The 19,629-nt window shown below is 48.6% G+C and overlaps 1 protein-coding gene across 8 annotated transcripts in view; it reads right to left on the bottom strand.

The window, feature by feature from the left end:
• The window catches only part of TNIP1 (TNFAIP3 interacting protein 1), a 51,549-nt gene extending 32,662 nt beyond the window's left edge, over window positions 1–18,887 (bottom strand). The window contains exons 1-2 of one of the 8 annotated variants that reach the window (XM_081286594.1): window positions 12,169–12,583; window positions 9,377–9,484 (exon numbers count right to left, since the gene is read on the bottom strand). The gene's annotated coding sequence lies outside the window, so the exon portion shown is untranslated. Of the gene's footprint in view, window positions 1–9,376; window positions 9,485–12,168; window positions 12,595–15,818; window positions 15,841–18,742 lie in introns of those variants that run through there. The other 7 variants (XM_081286595.1, XM_081286596.1, XM_081286599.1 and 4 more) reach the window with 7 other exon arrangements.
• Between the last annotated feature and the right edge of the window lie 742 nt (window positions 18,888–19,629).

The raw sequence follows: 19,629 nt of genomic DNA, 5'->3' as shown, positions 1-19,629 counted from the left end.
GTGGAAGACAAGAACTGCAAGGGGCACCCACGCCCTGCTGGGCCCCAAGAGGCAAAGGACAGCTGCCCACACACCAACTTAGGAGTCATTGCTTGCTGGCGGAGGCTTGTTTGTAACTGGAAAGGTCAATGCTACATGGCAGCGCAATAAAGCACAGAAGTATCCTCCAAATTAAGAGTCAGTGTGGGTGAGGCACACAGCAAGGGGCTGGAAATGCTGCAGACGTGAGGGTCCTTCTCTGCTCACTGTCTCCCTATGTGCCTGGCCACCAGCACGCAATATATTTAACTGCCTGCATTTGCCCATTTGTCTGGGAACTTCCCGAGGCAGGAGCAGGAAGTTTTTTTGGTATCTCTTAATTCCCACCTCCACAGGAAAGTGGTCATCACTGAGATGAAGAGTTCACAAATGGGGAAACTGAGGGCTGAAGGGGTCAGAGTGGAGCTACCTTTAATGGCACACAGCAGCAGGTGTCCTGCTTTCTGTTGCCCCCCACCAATAGCTCACCATCAACACAGCATGATGATCTGGGTCATTCTGACTCCATGTCTGGCTTACTCAGTTTAGAAGCTCCGTGAGAGTGGGGACTGAGTGACGTTCTGTGTCGGGACAATTTCAGAGAATGGTGTAGAGCAGCGTCTCAATACGCTCAAATTCAGAGCAGAAAGACCAAAAGGATCCTGCCCCACCTCTTGAGAGCGATATCTAAACACCCAGAGAGAGCCTTACCATGAGCCCTGACCAGAGGCCCTGTGGACCACCACACCCTTCAGGCCCTCACAGAGGCCCGGATGACACCATGACAGGGCAGGATACAGGCTCAGCACCTGAGACCCCCTCCACATCTTCCAAATCATGCCACGCGAGGGAGCCAATGAAGAGGCTCAGGCCATGGGAGCAAAACGGGGTGGACAGGGCTTTCCTCCCTCCTCCACCCTTGGTGTCAGGTACTAGCCTGGGAAAGAGATCGGGCTGCCAGGTGAGGATGGGGTGTGTGGGAGACACTCAGGAGAAACAGTCTCCTGGGAGAAAATCCTCTGGGGATCAGAGCGGCCACCGAGGGAGGGCCTGGGCTGCTGGAGAAAAGACAAAGAGAGGGATGGGGAATTTCCAGGCCTCCTGACCTCAGAGCCAGCTGGCCAGCGGCAGTTCCAAGATGATGCTGGGCAGATAGGAACCCAGAGAGGGGAGTCATCTCAGGATGACAGAGGTGAGTGGGAATGTCCCAATCCATCCACCACCAGGAGGCACAGACTTCCTCAGAATCATTCAGTGCACAAGGGACTACAGCAGAGTAGGAGGCTGGCATGGCCAGCGTCACCCCCTTGGCCACATACCACAGAGAGCTTGGAAAAGGAACTCCAAGGGGCCTGTCCTGGTGACTTCTCTGCCACCCACTCTCAGCATATAGACTGTCGCTTTGTTTCCTTGTGTGCAAGAGGAGTTGTCTGGACTAGACAGAAACTGGGTGCGGTCTTAATGCTGGCTGCAGGATCGGAGGAGACCCAAGCCTTGGAAGCTGGCAGCAAGTCAAGGGAAGAGAAGGGACCAGCATGCTGGAGACAATGTGGCCTTTGAATCAGGAAGAGAGGGTCCAACCAAGGCAGGGGACAGGGAGAGGCAGAGTGAGGGGTTCAGGATGCCATATTGAACGACGTGCTCAGGTGCAAGGGCCCCGAGAGAGCCCTTCTCAGATGTTGCCCCTGGGGCCTCACCCCACTAATCCTACTCTGTCTGCCCTGCATGTTGTGGGACACTGGACCAGTCACCCACCTTTTCTGAGCTTCAGTTGCCTCATCTGCAAAATAGAAATAATACAACCTACCTGGAATAGGATCAAAATAATTAAACTATGAGCATGGTTGGGGGAGAGTTTTCACTTTCTTCTTCCTGATGATTTGATTTATTTAACAAGGAACATTATTTTTTTTATAATAAAACTTCAAAAATAACAATAATGAATATATAGTATGCAGCTCAGTATTTAGCAAATAGGTGCTTAGCAGAAGGCCGGGGCACCCCCTCACCTGTGTCCAGCTGATCTAGCACCATGACTTCTTCCCAACCACTCCCTCTTTTAATGGAGCATCCCAGGATCTCTAGCCTCTCAGTAAGCTGGGTTGGGATTTCTACTTAACTTCTGGCAACCTGCAAATAACCTCTGACTGCTGGCCCCAGTCCAACAGACAGCAGATCTAACACCTTAGCTAGTGAAGACATGGCTCACAGAAACCCACGAACCACAGCGCTGCGCTCATGAAAGACTGGGAGTCATCTGAGTCTCACTTCCTGCGACTGTAAAGAGCGAGATCTTGCGATTTCATTCAAAGATGACAGGAAGCACACAGCCATGAAGTCACACTGCAGACTAAAGAAAACTCTGTCCACATTCTCATCTTACGATGACCTCCAATCCTCCCCATCAATTTTGAGGTTGGGAAAACTGTGGCCCCAGGCCCATCCATCACTGATCAGGTAAGACTTTTGGGACAGTGAAACGACTGTGTATGATACGCTAATGGTGGACACGTCGTTATACTTCTTTTTTAAAAATACTTATTTTTCAGTTTCTGGTGGACATAACATCTTTATTTTATTTTATGTGGTGCTGAGGATCAAACCCAGTGCTCTGCGCATGCCAGGCGAGCGCGTTACCGCTTGAGCCACATCCCCAGCCCATGTCGTTATACATCTGTTCAAACCCAGAGAATGTGCAACACTAACAGTGAACCCAAGTGCAAATGACAGGGCACTGGATGATGATGATGTGTCCACACAGAAGTCTGCAGCATTAATAAACACACAACTCTGCAGGGGGTGCTGATAATAGGGAGGCTGTGCATGTTGGAGGCAGGAAATCTATGTGCCTGCCTCTTAGTAATGCTGTGAAACTAAAACTGCTCCAAAAATATGAAGTCTTAAAAAACAAAACAAAACAGGTAACTGTCAGCTCTCCTACCAGAAGCGACCCAGCCCTGTTCTGGACAGTGTGCACTCAGGGAGCCCACTCCAGCACCCTCCCCAGTGGGGAGACTAGGGCTTCACACCGGAGTCTTGGCAATCAGGCAGTGATCAAGGGGCTGCCAGAATACAGTCCAATTAATATGGGAACTGGATCTAGTGAAGGTACACTAGGGCAAACACCTTCCCCTCCGGGCCTTCATTTCCTACAGGGAGGAGAATATGACAACAGCAATAACACAACACAGTTGGGCTGCACAATCTAAGGTCCCTTCTAGTTCCAACAGTTCAGAATTCTCAACTCACCATCACCACTTTCTGTGACCCTCTTTCCTTAAGGCTATGATCCTCAGTCTCATCCCAAGGCCAAGGAGGATTTCCCAGACACCAATCCTCCAGCGAAAGTGTGCAGGGTGCTGCTGCCTGCCCAAGAGCAGTCCAAGACCCTGGGCTGATGGAGGTCCACAGCCCTTCACCAGGTCTACCCTCCTCCCTGACATGCACCAGGCCTCCAGGAAAGCCCAAGGACTCTGTGTCCCTCAGAAGCAGCACATATCTGTCCTGTGTCCTTCCTCTCCCCTCCCTTCGGCTAAGCCACTGCAGAGGGACCTCCGTTGCATCTAACCCAGGCCACAGCACTCCTGCAAACACCCAAGCAGCCTGGACCATCCACTGGCTAAAAACACTGCAAAAGCAGCTTCGGGACAGCTAACTAAAGCTAAGGGGGAAGGTGACAGCTTGTTAGATACCACCATCATTATGCACACTGCCTCATTTTCTTCTTACCACCCAGGGAGGAAAGTTGTGTCCCTGCTTTTAACCCCTTTGTCTACAGAACATCATCTCTATTTTTCAGATAAGGAAGTAGACTCAGAGAGGTTAAGTTATCTTCCTAAGGACACAAGGCTGGTTAGTGGTAGGACAAGTAATCTAGCCTTGCTCTGTGACCCTTCAACACTGGGTCCCTTTCACTGTCCTGCTGCCAGGGAGGCGGGAGTTTGAAGTTCTGGGTGGGCTTCCTGATGCTCCAGAACAAGCCCAGCTTTCCTGTCCCTGCCTTTACGCTTTGCATACAGTGAGGCCCAGTCTGCTCAGGGTCACCTGAAGTTTCCAGGCTGGGCATCTCAGGCTGGAAACAGGCTCAGGAGAAATTTAGTCCTATGCTCGTCGGGCCCACAGAGGAGCCACAGCACTCTGGCTGGCCATCTTTAGCCAGCCGGACCTCCACAACGAATTCCCCAGGCAACTTCTGGGCAGCTAACACAGGCCGCAGTCAGGGTGCCCCCAGTTAGGCTTCCACTGGCCTGTGTTCTACCCTCGGGCTCCCCTGAAATACAGAACAAAATGCTCCCTTTTTACTCAGCTATGGAGAGGTTGAGAACCTCAAGTGGGTTCTTGTAGACCTGTTCCTTGCACTGTCCCCAAAGACACTAGCTTCCACAACACTCCCCAAACCCCACCCACAAGTCCACACCCCCCCATCTACAAACTCACCCTGGAATTCAACACAGCACTCCAGGTGGGGGCTGCCTGGCCAGACACAGACAGATTTTCATCTCCACCCTTTTAGGAATTATATTTCTACTGACACAGCCTTGGTGTACACTTGCTTTTTGTATAGATAGGTTGCCTCCAGTAAAAAGTGTCTGCTACAGTTTGGATGTAGAAGGTCTTCCAAAGGCCCATGTCTTAAAGGCTTGGTCTCCAAGGTAGCACTACTGGAAATGGTAGACCTACAGGGAGGTACTTAGGTCAATGGGGACATGCCATCAAAGGGGATTATGGGATCCCAGGCTATTCCTTTTCTTTGCTTCCGGGCTGACGAGGGGAACAGTTTTACTTTGCCACATGCTCCTGTGAAGATGTGCTACCTTGCCACAGGCCCAAAGCATAAGGCCAACCAATCACGGACTGGAACCTCCAAAACTGCAAATCAGAATAAACCTTTTCTCTTTATAATTTTCTCAGGCATTTCATTATTTGACAGAAGGCTGACTAACACAGCGTCCTTTCTCCATGTTATTAACAGCACGTGTGCATGGCCAACTGGCTAAGAACAAAGTACTGCTACAGAAAAGTGTGCTCGAGGAGGTTTCCCTAACCTAATGGGCCAGGACTTGACAACTGATTCAGCGATCCTCTATCAAGCCATCTAGAGATCTTTGCACACACACGGGTTGGGCAAAGACGTGCACAGCCACAGGCTTTGTTACAGTAAAAAAATGACCTGAATATCCATTGAGAAAGGACTAGTTAAATATACTACAGTGCATTTACTCAAGGAATACTATATAGTCATCAAAACAATGAAGTAAACTGCTTTGCCATCACACACACACACAAATGCCCATAAAATAAAAAGCGAATTGCAGATTTACACATATAATAGGATACTATCTTTAAAAAAGCAACAACTCTATGTGTGTGTCTGGGTGTAAAATCTTATATATGCACAGAAAAAGGAAAACTAGGAGCCAAACTGTGCCTATGAGACAGCTCCAGAGAAGGACCTGGCTTAGGAGCTGAAAGCTAAAAAACTTTCTATTTTACCTACAATATTTTAGCTTGTAATATGGAAAAACTAGTCTGGTTCTTATGCAATTAAAAAGTTAATTTTTAAATTTATCATGGGGATAGCGAAGTGGAGGAGGAGGAGAGAGAGGACAACTTTCACTTCTTACCTTTTCCTTTGGGAACTGCTTGAGTTTGGTAGGATTTTCCCCCATAGAGCATTATTACTCTGTAACTTTTTAAATGAAGATTTTAAAATAATATTTTAAAAAACAATTTAAGTGGCTTGACAAGATCACAAGGACCACTGTTCTGGCACCAAATGAGGCTGCAGGGCTGCAGGTCAGGGGTGGGAACTTCTTTACCATGTGCCTGCTTTGTGCACAGTCAACCCATAGGGATGCAATAGAGAATAAAGAAGTCAAGTCTGGGGACAGGTTATCTAGCTAAGGAATTCTGTGTTTGGAGAGGCGACAACCGTAGAGGAGAGGTACACCTGGGACCTTAAAGGTTCTGGCTTTGGTAAGGGGAGCTGGCTTTGAGGACAGCGAGGCAGATGTAGAACAGGACACCTGCCCTGCTGGTGAGGCAACAGAGCCCAGAGTGCAGAACTTGACTCAACCCACATCATCTTCAAGGAACAAAGTGGAATCCAAACTGATCATCACATCACTAGTCCCAACTTGCTTTTCCCTGTCCCAACAGCCCCCTGAGAAGGGATGGGAAGGCGGCCCAAGCAACACCTCTATGCCTTCCTTACCAGTGCCTTCCTCTTCTCTGCTGGGATTCCCAAGAAGGCCACACCATCACCACTGGCCAGTGAGCCTGGCTTCCCTCCCAGGGGTCAGAGCCTCCCTGAGCCCAACAAACAGCTATGGGAAGAGAGAGTACCAAGCCCGACCTTAGGGCAGGCTGGGAGTTCCGACCATCTCCCAGTCCCCAGCATGTAAGAGCTAGCTTACTCAACCCTGTAACTCTCCACTCAAAGAAGGAAGATGTCAGGTTTTGAGAATTCCCCTTATACCAAATATGGTGGAAAGAGGATTTAACAGAACCAAGCCTGGCTCTGCTCCCTCCCTGAGTGACCTTGGGCAGGCTTCACTTTCCTTCTCTCTCATGTGTAGACCAAGCAGAAATGACAGACCTGTTTGAATACCTTGAAGTGCTAACCAGTAGCTGCCATAATAGCTGTGAAAGCACTAAGATGGGAAACGCAGGACAGGTGAGAAGTAATCAGGTTAAAGCCAAGGATTCGTGTTTCAACAACCGAGGGCTGATAATTACCTACATAAAGAGGAAAATGAATAAATATACATTTAATAATAAATAAATAAATTCCCAGGTACTTTCACATCAGAAATACCACACAGTAGTGAAAAATGAGTGGACCAGAGTTACAGATATAAACATGGATGAATCCCACAAATATACTAAACAAACAAGCAAGCTGTGGAAGAATAATGAAAATATGATAGCACTTAATTTACATTTTAAGAAATATGAAGCAATTGGGTGTGATACACAGGAGCACACCTGTAATCCCAGCAACTTGGAAGGCTGAGGCAGGAAGAGTGCAAGTTCAAAGCAAGCCTTAGCAATTTAGTGAGGCCCTAAGCAACTCAGTGAGACCCTGTCTCAAAATTAAAAACCTTAAGAAAGGCTGGGGGTGTGGATCAGTGTTTAAGTGCCCCCAGGTTCAATCCACAGTACCAAACAAACGAAAAAGAAACAATATTATGCTATTTAGAAATGTACACATTCATTAAAAAAATAAAGAAATACAGGAGAATACTACTAAATTCAGAATATTTGTTTCTTCTTGGGATGGTGACCAGGGAGAAATTTTAGGTGTGTGGAAAATACATTCATCTCTTGAATGAGATGAATGAGCACCCAGTCTTTATCTGAAAGACTCAGTAGTATTTCTACAAGTCAATGTCGCTGATTACCAGGGTTCAGGGTCAGGCAAAGGTAGCACTTATGGAGGCAGAAGCAAGGGTGTGAAGGGACCAGGGCTCCCAGACCACTGCCCAAGCCAGCTGCGATGAAGGCCAAGGATGAGGGGTCCAAAGGCCTCCAAAAACAGGACGAGTGTTTTGTAGGGTGAGTGGAGACCAAATCATGGGCACCCCCATGCCTGCCCTAAATATACCAGCTCTGGCCTCTGAACAGGTCTCTTTGGTGACAGGACTGACTGCCACAGCACCGACCCCTCACTCTCCACTGGGCTGTCCCGCTTCCCAGCCACACAGGCCCTCCAGGACACTGGATCCTGTCTCTCAGGGAAAAGCCTGAGGGTAAGGTCTTTGGGAGAGAAGTACTCAGTCCTGCAGGGACAGCCCTGACACAAAGAGCCAGCTACTCTCCAGTCATCCGTTCCAATCGGAAGAGTGACTGTCCTGGGCTGGTCACAGGAAGAACATCAAGAACTTCCTGCAGTGGCTCTGGTGGCTGCCCAGGCTTATCTCTTAGGGTTAGAGCTGTGCCTTCCCCTGGCAGCTCCTCTGAGGACCTCAGTACTCTGCTCATGCAGAGGCCAGGAACAGGGTGGGCAGGTACTAGACACCAGGAAGGTGGCTCAGAAAGCCCTGGCCCAAAGGTAAGAGCTTGGAACCTGCTGGAGCCAACAAGATGGTGGCCCGACCACAGGGCTGTTACAATTTTAGGGCTTCCATAGAATGTCCTGCCAGGCAGTGCCATTCCTTTTATGCAGCTAGGAATCCAAAGCCAGCAAGAGGCTGAGACCTGCCCAGGATCTCTTAGTGACACAGAGGGGCCAAAACCAGGTCTTGTGGTGGCCACCTATGCATTCTGTCAACACGCCACACCACCGCCCTCCTTTCCTCAGAGTGATCAGGTGAGCCATGAAGGAAAAAGGATGTAGAAAGAAGCAACAAATTGGACAGAGGGCCACAGAAGAAAGATGTCTGTAATAACCCTCGAAGTGGGCTTGGGGTGTAGCTTAGGGGTTCAGCACATACTTAGCATGCTCCAGGCCCTGAGTTCAATCCCCATACCACAAAAAAGAAGAGAGAAAAGAAAATATTGGAAGGGGTTGCCTACAGGCAGCAGTTCCCCAACTCCAGGTGGGGTCAAGCAGGGGGACGAGGGTGCCATGGAAGGCATTCAGGCCAGATGCTCTCGGAGCCCCTCCCACAGCTGAGTTCCCACCACTCCAAAGAAGGACAGGCACTTGAGACAAAGCAAAGAATGACCATTCAGAGACAGAGTGGTACACAAGTTGGTAGAAGGCTGGAGGCAAGTGATTCAGAAGCACAGGAAACAGGACCATCCTCACCTATTGAAATCTTTTTTTTTTTTTTTAAATCTTTCTACAGCTTCGTCATTAGCCTTGGGAACAGTAAGAGCTGCTGGTATTCACTGAGGGCTGGGCACGTGTTGGCCCTGCATTGAGTGTCTGAAACACATGGTCTCAGGAATCCATCACTCCAGAGGTGGACCTGATGTTGCACAGGGCCACAGGTGAGGAAGGGCAGGCCCAGAGTGGCAGAGGCAGCCCCACCCAGGTCTGCACCAGGGGTTCTTCAAGAGCCACTGGATCAGATGCTCTGGTGGTGCAGCCCAGCAACCTGAGTTTAACAAGCCTCCCTCCCTCAAGTTCAGGAACCAACTGCTCTAATTCCCAATGCTGCTAACTGGGAAAAAGAGACACTTCTACGCCTCTTGTCTTTTCGGGTCATTCCTAGCCCAACTGATCAGGTCCCCCAACCCAGGAGGTCCTTACTCCAAATCTTCTGCATTGTCCACTAAGCCCCAACCCCATTCTACATCTCATCATCTTCTAGGGTCTGTCCTTGAAGTCATATCCTCCCCAAAGCCCCCGGGAACACCTAATGCTTGAAATAACTTCACACCCCAGTCACAATTATGCCAGGAAACTCACGTGGCACTTGCTGGCACACAGTGCCTTCCAGGTACTGCTCATAGCTCTCCACTTGACTGCGTGTTTCTGGAAGCCCAAGTCTGTTCCTTATACATCTATGTCCTGACCCTGCATAGCACAAGGCATAGAGAGGCATCAGCATAGGTTTGCTAACTATCAGAAGAGGGGAGATGCCTTGGGAAAGCAGACTCCCATTCTCATCCTGCCTTCCTATATCTAGGGCTCAGCTTCCTTATCTGTGAAATGCACCAGTATTCTAGTTTCTTCTTCACTGGATAAACCCAACAGAGCCTCACCCCAGACTCTTCTCCAGTGTTATAGTCACACAGGAAGACTAAAGAGGTCCCTGCCTTCAGCATCATATTCTAGGAAAAGAGAAAGACAATAAATAAAATGATTAGATGCCAGCCCATGAAGTTCTGTACATATACTTTCTCATTTGCAAATAAACAAACTTATTTCTGAGCTTGATGAAATCATAAAAAAATAGACAGTAATGTGACAGAAAGTGAAAAAAAGGGGTACTTTGCATAGAAAGGTCAGGGAAGGCCCCTCTGAGGAGGTGACATTTGAGCTGAGACTTGACAGATAAGGAAAACCAGCCATGGGAAGAGCTGGGGAAAGGTGTTCCAGGCAGAGGGAACGGTAGGTGTGCAGGCTTAGGGTGAGAACAAGCTGGGCATGCTGGAGTATCCCTCCAGGCTGGCGTGGTGTGGCTAAGCCACACCTAGTGCAGGAGGAAAATAATAACCAATGGAGGGAGGCAGACAAACAGCCTCCTACAATGCTGCCACGCTCAAATCAGGTCGGCCTGACCCAACCAGGACATCCGGGCCCCAAGTCATAGGCAGTACTGGGGGTAAGGGTATGAGTCAGACCCCACAGCTTCCTGGGGCCTCAAAAGACCTGGTATAGGTATCCAGGGGCAGGCACCAACCCTCAGCCATGCTATACCCACGCCCACAGGACACCCATGGGTTGGGGACTACATGGTCACGCAAGTATATAGGACACAGGACACTCCCACCAATAGCTTCCAAAGGGGCATGATCAAATGCTTCCACGAAGGGCTAGTCCCTGATCACATTATTTGAACACAGCCAGAACAATAGCCTCAGCCAGTAGAAAGGGAAGAAGGTTCAGGTATAAGGCTTATTAGTCTTGGGCAAGTCTTAACCTTTTTGGGCCTTAGTTTCTTTCTCTGAAAATGAGATTACCACAAGGTTGTTATACTGAGCCAGGTGTGTTGGTGCACACCTGTAATCCCAGAGGTTTGGGAGGCTGAGGCAGGAAGATTACAAGTTCAAGGCCAGCCTCAGCAAGACCCTAAGCAACTCAGCGAGACCCTGTCTCTAAATAAAAAAAGGGCTGGGTATGTGGCTCAGTGGTTAAGCATCCCTGGGTTCAATCCCCAGTGTGTCCCCCACTCCTGTCCCCCAAAAAGAAACACTGACTGTAAAGCACTGTGCCTGGCACATGGAAGTATTCATAAATGTAAGCTATTAATACTACCATTATTGGTTTCTTTGCTGCCTCAGTTTGCTCTGCTGCAAAAGGAATATTAATACAATGCCACTGGATTGCTGAATTTGATCTAATAAATATTCTACCCTCCTAATACAATATCCTCTGTCAAGGTAAAAAAAAAGTTCTGAGAACCTCTTTTTTTGACCTCTCATCAGGCACAAAAATCCCCTCCATCACACCCCCATTATTTGGAAAATGAGTAAGAGCTGATTAAATCCTATTTTGACGTTACTGTGAAATAAAAATGATGCATTAGGAATCCACACATTTCCCTGCACTGTCATTCTGTAAGGAGGTGTGGATGGATGTTGCTGATTCTTTTGCATCATCCACAAAAGTCCCTCCCTCCCCTTATAAAAACACAATTTCTCACTTGGTCACACAAAATTCCCACCCATTCTTTGTATATAAAATTAATAAATGTAATGAAGTAACACAATTACTTTCATATACATTCATTCTCCCTCCCTCTCTCTCTCTCTCTCTCTCTCTCTCTCTCTCTCTCACACACACACACACACACACACACACACACACACACGTGTGCGTGAGCACACAAATGTCCTACAGTGCAAAACTCGACCAACAGTAAAAACTCCACCCCTGAAGTCACTCCCAGTAACTAACAACATCTACCCTGCACATGCAAACAAACGTCTCCAACAGTGTGCAAAATATGTTCCAACAAAAACAGTACAGCAGGGCCTCTGGAGCAAGGTGCCTGAGTTCAAATCCTCACTTTGCAACTCACTAGTTGTGTGAACCTAATCTCCTAGATTTCCTAAACTGCAGAAGAGGGCAAATAATACTCATGTTTAGGATGGATATAATAATTAAATGAAATGAACACGTAAAGCATTTAGATCAACATTTGGAAAGCGCCCAATAAGTTATCTTCCTCATCGTTACATGCATGTACACATTGCTTCCAGAGCTATACAAAACTACTCACGCCGCACAGTTGTCTCTGAAACAACCCGGGCTCCGCAGGAGCGCCCGTACCCCGAGGGTCTGCACGCCGAGCACAACACCCCCACGCCCCGCCCAGGCTGGCTCCCCCCCCCGCAGTGCGCACGCGCGCCCCCCACTACGCTCCGCTCGGGGTCCCTGCAGTCTAGCGGCCCGAGGAGATGTCTCCGGACCTCGCGCACCCGACCGGGGTGTGGGGGCTCAAGCCGCCTCCGCGGCCTGACGACCGAGGTTCTGAACGGCCCCAGTCCCGGCCTCCCTTCTCCCTCCATCCCCGCTGGGCCCGGCCGGCTTACTTAAAGTCGAGGGGTCGGGGGAAGGACAGAGCCCCGCTCACCGCGCCCAGCCCCGAGTCCAGGTTCGGGACAAAGGCCCCGGCCAGGTTCCGTCCTGTGGCACTTCTCCGGCTCCCGGGTAGGGCAGGGGGACGCGGCTGAGGACGAGGAAGTGCTGGGGGCCAACTTGCCCCACCCCTGGGAAAGTCCCTGGTGATCGACAGGCCGATCGACCAATCGCGCGGCGCGCTCCTGATCGGCCCGCGGCCGCCGGGGGAGGAACGGAGCGAGGTAAACAGCTGCCGCCGGAGTTCTACCCGAGCTGAGAGCCGGCGTAGAGGCTGCGGGTTATCCCGGTAGCCCCCTGGCTGCCTTCCCGCGGGCAGCGTCGGCCCGGGCCCCGGCGCCCCGCCTCGCGCTGTGCAGCCCCTCCACGGCGCAGCCCTTAGCGGCATTCCCCGCGCCGGAAGACTCGGGCGGAGGCTTGGGACCACTTCATATGCGGGAATTTCAGAGCGGCGAGCCTCAGAGACCACCCAACCCCTTACTTATGCCGTGGGGGACCGAGGCCAGAGTGAGGAGGGGACTTGCCAAAAGGCACGTAAGCTTTTGGAGCGAAGCCAGAGCTGGAGCTCAGGGCCGCCGAGTTCCGCTGAGTTCCTAGATTCGGTGAGGCGATAGAAATTTCCAGCCAAGAGGACCTTTAAAGAATCCTATTGTTAGGTCTAAACTACCCCCCTCCCGCGCGCATTTACTGCTCCAGGGATTGTAAACACTGCAAAGCATTATTTTATTCGCTCAATCGCCTTAGTAAGTGGGAGTTTTAACCCCTCCTTCCTTACTTTAACCAGAAATAGTCTACTAGGCACAGAGGTTTGATGACCTTACTGAGGGGCCAAATCAAGGCTCAAACCCAGGTGGGCAAATCCAGAGGCCTCCCTCTATCCTGTCTACCTATATGATAGATAATTCCAACAGCCTGTGGTATTTCCCAGGCCTGTAAGGAACAGTAACTTGCTTTAAGGATAGAAATATTTTTCTAAAGCCCATCATTTTATTTGGGGAAAAAAATTATAAATTTTTATTCCAAAGAATGAAAAAGCCTTGAAATAAAGGACAGCTATTTATGGGCTGGGGTTGTAGTTCAGAGGTAGGGCACTTGCCTAGCATGAAGCACTGGGTTCAATTCCCAGCACCGAAAAAAAGGTTCATTGACAACTAAAAATATATATTTTTTAAAAAGGACAGCTGTATATTATTGGGTAATATAGCTTTATGAAAACCCCATTGCAAAAGACCCATTCCACTGAATCTGTTGAAAACTTTATCATTCTCAGGGGCTCATCTTCAGAAAGGACTATGGGAAGGCATTTAGGGAACTGTTTCATACATGGCCCATTTCATGGAAGGGGAGACTTGTCAATCAACTATGACTCTGAACACACAGACACTGACCAAGTATGTGTCCAGTCCAAGAATTCTGTTTTCAGGCCTTGTGACATCTTAAATTTTCAAAACAATATTTTTTCTAGTTCACTTTAATTATGAAAAGAAGTACACATATACCTTGATTCTGAAGGGAAGGAAAGATACAGAAACCAAGCAAGGCCGCACTTGATGTCATCATCAGAGAAAGATGCACGGGGACTAGGAGCCTTGGACCTGGGTCACTTGGCTGTAGCGATGCATCATGTCCATGCGTTTTGGGCCCAGCAAATGCATTTATGTTTTCTCCTTGTTCCTTCCCTATGCTTCCCGATTAATCTCTTCTTACAATGCCGCCTTCCTAATCCCAGCCCAAGTCTCCACCTGAACACTCATCCCACAAACACTGAAACTTACTGAAAAATGAAGGGTCTTCAATTATTTGTATTTTTTCCCATACTATGTCAGTTATTTTTATGAAATATCTGACTAGATAGTTGGCAAAAACGTTTCATTTCCCAAAGTGCCTGATGAATGCTGGGTAGATTTGTTGGAGAATGCTTAGGCTTGATATGAAAATGTTTCCAGTCATCTTTTTGTCTGATTTCCTAGTTTAGGATACTTTTCTTTCTTTTTCTTTTTTTTTTTTGGGGGGGGGGGTGGGGGGTACTGGGTCTTTAAGCCAGGGGCTATTTACCACTGAGCCACATCCCCAGCCCATTTTTTTTAAAAGTTGCTTAGGGTCTTGCCAAGTTGCTGAGGCTAGTCTCAAACCTGCAATCCTCCTGTCTCTACCTCCCATGTGGCTGGGACTACAGGTATGTGCCACCATGCCCTGTATCCCTTAAAAGTTATACTATGGAAAAACTTACCTGTTCAAAGTTGTGACTGACCCCATTTGGAAAATTTGCAAGTCTTGTTTTGACCTCAGAGTATTGCATCATGATAGGGGCTCTGGAGACCATTGCTCATAATCTCCTATTTATGGCCTTTATATAGAACAGGGCTTGCTCAAAGCCACACATTGTAAGTGACACCGCCAGGATTGGAACTTGGGGCCTTGGCTCCTAGTCCTATAGTCCTGTGTGCTTTGTCTACTGCCCTGTGTTGTCTTCACAATGTCATGATTCATTTCGCTTTCTCCCAGAAGCTCAATACTTTTATGAACAAAGGCTATGGTTCTAACGAATGGGATTCCAACTCCTACTCAGCTACTTACTACCTGGGTGATCTCTAAGACTCATAGTTCCTTTCTGAAAAATGGGGATAATTGTACCTTCTTTTGGATGTATTATAAGGATGAGTGAAATAATGCAAAAAAAAAAAAAAAAAAAAAAAAAAAAAGCCTAAGGCTCAACCCACAGTAGGCATTTAAGAAATGGTAGTGGGCATAGATGTGGTTTGCATGCATTGAGTATAATTTCAGTTTTCAACCCAGCAATATAGTCTCACTGGGTTCCATTCTCCCATCCACGTCCCTGAAGGGACCCTAGGCTCTGGCGCATAGAGAGGATGGGAGACAGGCCCCCAAGCCTCACCACCCCTTTGGCCTGAAGGGGATTTCCAAGCCAGGAAGCCGGGCCTGAGGCTGGGAGCTGAGTGACTCAGGCAGGTGGCAACCTCTTGCTCTTCCAGAGTGACAACAAGCACATGCACAAAGCCCCACCTGGGAGGAGAACCAAACTGCCTGTGTTTTGTTTTGTTTTGTTTTGAAGCAGGCAGTTTCCTAATCTTTCTACCACTCCCTGCTCCTCTACCACCTCAGCCAGAATAGCTCCAAATATATATTTGAAGAAAATAAGAAGCATGCAAAAAAATTCACCTATAACAGATTTAATTCTAAACCAAGTGCCAGAAGCGGGGTGGAGGCTGCATCATAAAAGTTTTATAAACCAGGCACTATGGTGCATGCCTGTAATCCCAGTGGCTCAGGAGGCTGAGGTAGGAGGATCACAAATTTGAGAACAGACTCAGCAATTTAGTGAGGTCCTAAGCAACTTAATGAGAACTTGTCTTAAAATAAAAAAGGACTGGAGATGTAGCTCAGTGGTAAAGTGCTTCTGGGTTCAATCTCCTGTAACCGTCCCCATACACAAAAAAAACATATATTTTTTGTAACACGGAGTATTTGCTATGTGCTAGGCTGACATTTGTACATAGTTTATCTCCCAACCAGTCTACAAGGTGGGTACTGATATTCCCATTTCACAGACAAGACAGGAGCTTTGAGGTATTAAATGACTCACCCAAGATCTTATAGAGCAGCAATTACCTGGAGGACAAACAGCCAGGCTGTTAAACTCTTACCACTCTAAGGCATTATACTGCAGAGTCTTGCTAGCTATTAAGATACGCAACAGAATGCCAGCCTTGAAAGGGTGTTTAGAAATGATCAAGCCCAAAATCCTACTCAAAATAAATGATTGAATTTGTAGAGATACTAAAAACAAACAAACAAACAAACAAAACAAAAAACAAAGGAAATGACCAACCTAGCTTTACATTTGTAGGGCCACACTGAGGGCCAGAAACAGGGCAAGGACTTGTAGGAGGTCTTGCTTGGAGTTTTTGTTTTTTTGTTTTTTGTTTTATGGTACTGAGAATTGAACCAGGGCCTCACACGTGGGAGGCAAGTGCCCTACTACTGAGCTACACTCCCAGATATTTTTTTTTAAGCAAGAAAGAAGTGGGTTTATTACAAAAGTGACAGAGATAGACTTCTCTGAAGAAAAGGGGCCCCAAGAGCTGGGAATCCCATTCCCAGACCTTTTAAAAATTTTTAGTTTGAAACAGGATCTCACTAAGTTGCCCAGGCTGGTCTTGAACTTATGATCTTCCTGCTTCAGCCTCCAGAGTAGCTGGATTCTCAGGTGTGTACCACTGTGTCAGGCTTATGTGGAGTTTATGATTAACACTTGGGACCAGAACAGAAGACTTTGGCAATTGCCACACATCCCACTGATGGGAAATGGAGCTTCAAAGTCAAACAAGTGTGTGCTTCATTCCATGAGTGAATGAGTGAATCAGGGCCAAGATGAGTGGTGAATGGCACTTGGTGGGGGGGGGGGGGAGGCAGCCCGGCTAATGAACCTGGAAAGGAGCAGTCCTGGGTCCCTTTCTTAGATCCATAGCCTGAAGCAATCTCAGGAATGTAAAACCCTACAGTGGATTCTAGGTACTTTTTGGTGTTGGGTGTGGTATGTATATCAAAGAGCGATTTGGGTGATAGCTAAGTGAGATAGTTCGCTTTAAGCACATGCTACTGACTGAAATGCTACCAGCTAATCAGAGCATTTTTTCAAATAAGAAATAAATGAGCACAGTCTATGGTCTCAGATTCCCTCCCTTACCTAAGAAGGCATTTTAAAATTCTTCCTATCTGTCTTCATGAGGGGATGGGAAGATGTCTAGAACTTTCACATCCACCCAGCACCTCAAGGCAGATGAAACCTTTTATATCCACAACTTGTGCCTTTTCCGAGATATGTCACATGGTAGGGCATGGGCTGTGGAGTCAGACACACTTGGGTTTTAAGCTCAGCTCTGCTATTTACGTTCTGTCTCTTAAGTTTCCTTATCAATGCCATGAAGGCTGTAAGAGTGGCCAGTGCATGGGACCAGTGATAATTAAATGCCAGAGTGAAGGGAAGCAGTGGTCATCGTGATTATCAACCCTGCAAAGCAGCAGAGCTGTTTTTTCTCCCTGCCCCAGCTGTGAAGCAACTGCCTAGACCTCATGGAGTGCTCTCTGAGGAGCGGGACTGGAAGGTGTATCCCCACTGACTTGTTCTTCAGACTTTTTCCTGTTTTCCTCTTTCTGCATCCCAACTCTTTCCCCGGTGTCCTTGGCCTGCCTGTTACTCTTTGATTTCTAGGGCACCATGCGAGGAGAAGAAAGGACAAAGTGACACTGGGGGAAATTCCCAGCCTTGTCACATAGGTGGCCCAGCCAGGCCCCTCCCACAGTCCCTAGGAGTCCTGGGTCTCCCCTGCTCCAGCTTCTCTCCCTCTGCCCGCCTTGTCTCCAGACTAGGGTGTCCAAAAGGATTTGGGTGGGATCCAAACTTGCCCCTTGTCATCCTTCTGGAAGTGGGACTAGGTTGGGCAGTCTTGGCCCATCCCTCAGGAGGTGGACCTACCCAACTGGAACATTTCCTAATCTTGGGAAGCCCTAACAGGGCCCTGAGAGCAGTTGTCTTTCAGTCCTGCCCCCTCCCTCCCATGTCTTCACCCACATTCCAGCTTTCTAGGGCCCCTCCTCATTCTCCCTCCATTCCTCTGCAGCCCAGAAGCGACTGTCAGATGTGGCCTATACTCCTTGCCTCTCCTAGCCAGGGACTTCCCTGGGGTGGGCCTCTGACCAGCTTAGGAAATCTGGACTGTTTGTGATGAAAGAGGAGGCCACATCACCACTGTTCCAGCCCTTGGCCCACTCGAAGGGCTCCAAGCTCTTGGTTAAAGGTTCACACAAAAAGGTCCAGGGGCCCTAGGAGCTAAGCAGACAGTAGAGAGGAGAAAGGTCCTTTTGCTCCAGTGATAAGGAAGATCCCAGCCTCCATTATGCTTCCCAGGGAGCACCTCATCTTTACCTATCTGTTTTTTAGACTTCTAAAGTGCCCCCAATAATCTTGCTCTCAAAAACTCACATTCACACACATAGGTTGTGCACAGACACATTCTCACACATAAATGTAAACATGGTCACATATGTACACTCACACGGACCCACACATATACACTGTTGTGGGTCTGACACAAGTTCACAAACAGACATGTTTTCTTACAAATACATCCATGTTCATACTTGCAAACCTACTCCTTTTTTGGGTCGGCGGGGAATAAGACAAAATAGGCCTTTCTTTTCCTTTCCTTTGGAAAAGCTAGCAAAAACCCGAGAGAAAAAATTTGGCCAAAAAGTCAGGGCAGGAAGAGGAAATGAGATGGGGAGAAAAGTCTGAGGAAAGGAGGCCAGGCAAGGAGCAAAGGCCCAGACCCCAAGACCTGGGTGGGCAGAGCAAGCTGGACTAGGGAGCAGTAGACCCCAGCTGGCAGGAAAGAGGAGGCCAGGTGGCTCTTGGCACAGAGCTGGGAAGGTCTGGTGGCTTGGGCACTAGTGCCGGGAGTCCTCTCTCCTGTCTTGGCCCATCTACCCCTGGTCTGGGTCACTCACCTGGGCAAGAGCAGGAAAATCCGAGGGTGTGTACAGCGGGGGCTGCTGTCCCTGTGAAGGCTTCTCTGTTCACTGTGCTTCTGCAGGAAGGAGGGCTGGGCCGAGCTGACTTTTAGGCAGGAGGGGAATTCCCCACGATGGAGGAGCCAGCCGCCAGGCAGCCCCACAAGGCCCAGCTGAGGCCCCATCCTGCTCTCTGGCAAAGCACAGGGCCCTTCTCTGTCAGCCTCCACCTGTCAATTCCCAGACTGGCTGTCACTTACTATGAATTCCAGGAGGGGAGGGAGTTCAGGAAATCTAATGATCCTTTGGCCAGGCTGGGAACAGGCACTGGCTTAGGGGCAGGGGCAGGGGCAGGGGTGACCTGCCCTGCCCTGCCTGGGTTCTCCTGAGGACTTCTATTTCCTCCTTTACCTAAGGTGGGGGATTCCAGTGCTCAAGCCCCTGAGAAATTGCCAGATGTCCAGCCCACATCCTCTGGCCTTGTTCCCATTCCATCTGTTTCCACTTACTACCCTCTGTGGATCCTCCACAGAGAAGGAAGAGCCCACTCCTTTCCCCCCTGCATGCTCCTTCCCTCCTTTCATTCAGATGTCAACAAAACCTAGAGACCTACAGCCCAAGGAGTATCCCAGCTCTGCCTTTGCCAGCTGGAGATCTGAACAGTCACTTATCCTGAGCCTCAGTGATTCCCCACTGTAAAATGGGAACAATGAGTCCTGCTTTGCCTGACTTCTGCAATTGTAATTAAAGTAAAATGATGGTTTGCGGACATCCTTAAACATAGGTCTCCACTCACTAATCGTTGCAAAGATGCTTAGGAAGCAGAGGAGAGGGGGTCATCTGGGTGACCTGGGCTTTCCTAGTCATTCCTGGTTCCAGGGCTT

Source organism: Spermophilus citellus (assembly GCF_964194105.1).
Source record: "Spermophilus citellus genome assembly, chromosome: 1".
Taxonomy (NCBI): Eukaryota; Metazoa; Chordata; class Mammalia; order Rodentia; family Sciuridae; genus Spermophilus; species Spermophilus citellus.
The sequence above is the reverse complement of the archived record's forward strand: the minus strand, read 5'-3'. Positions and strand labels throughout refer to the sequence as shown.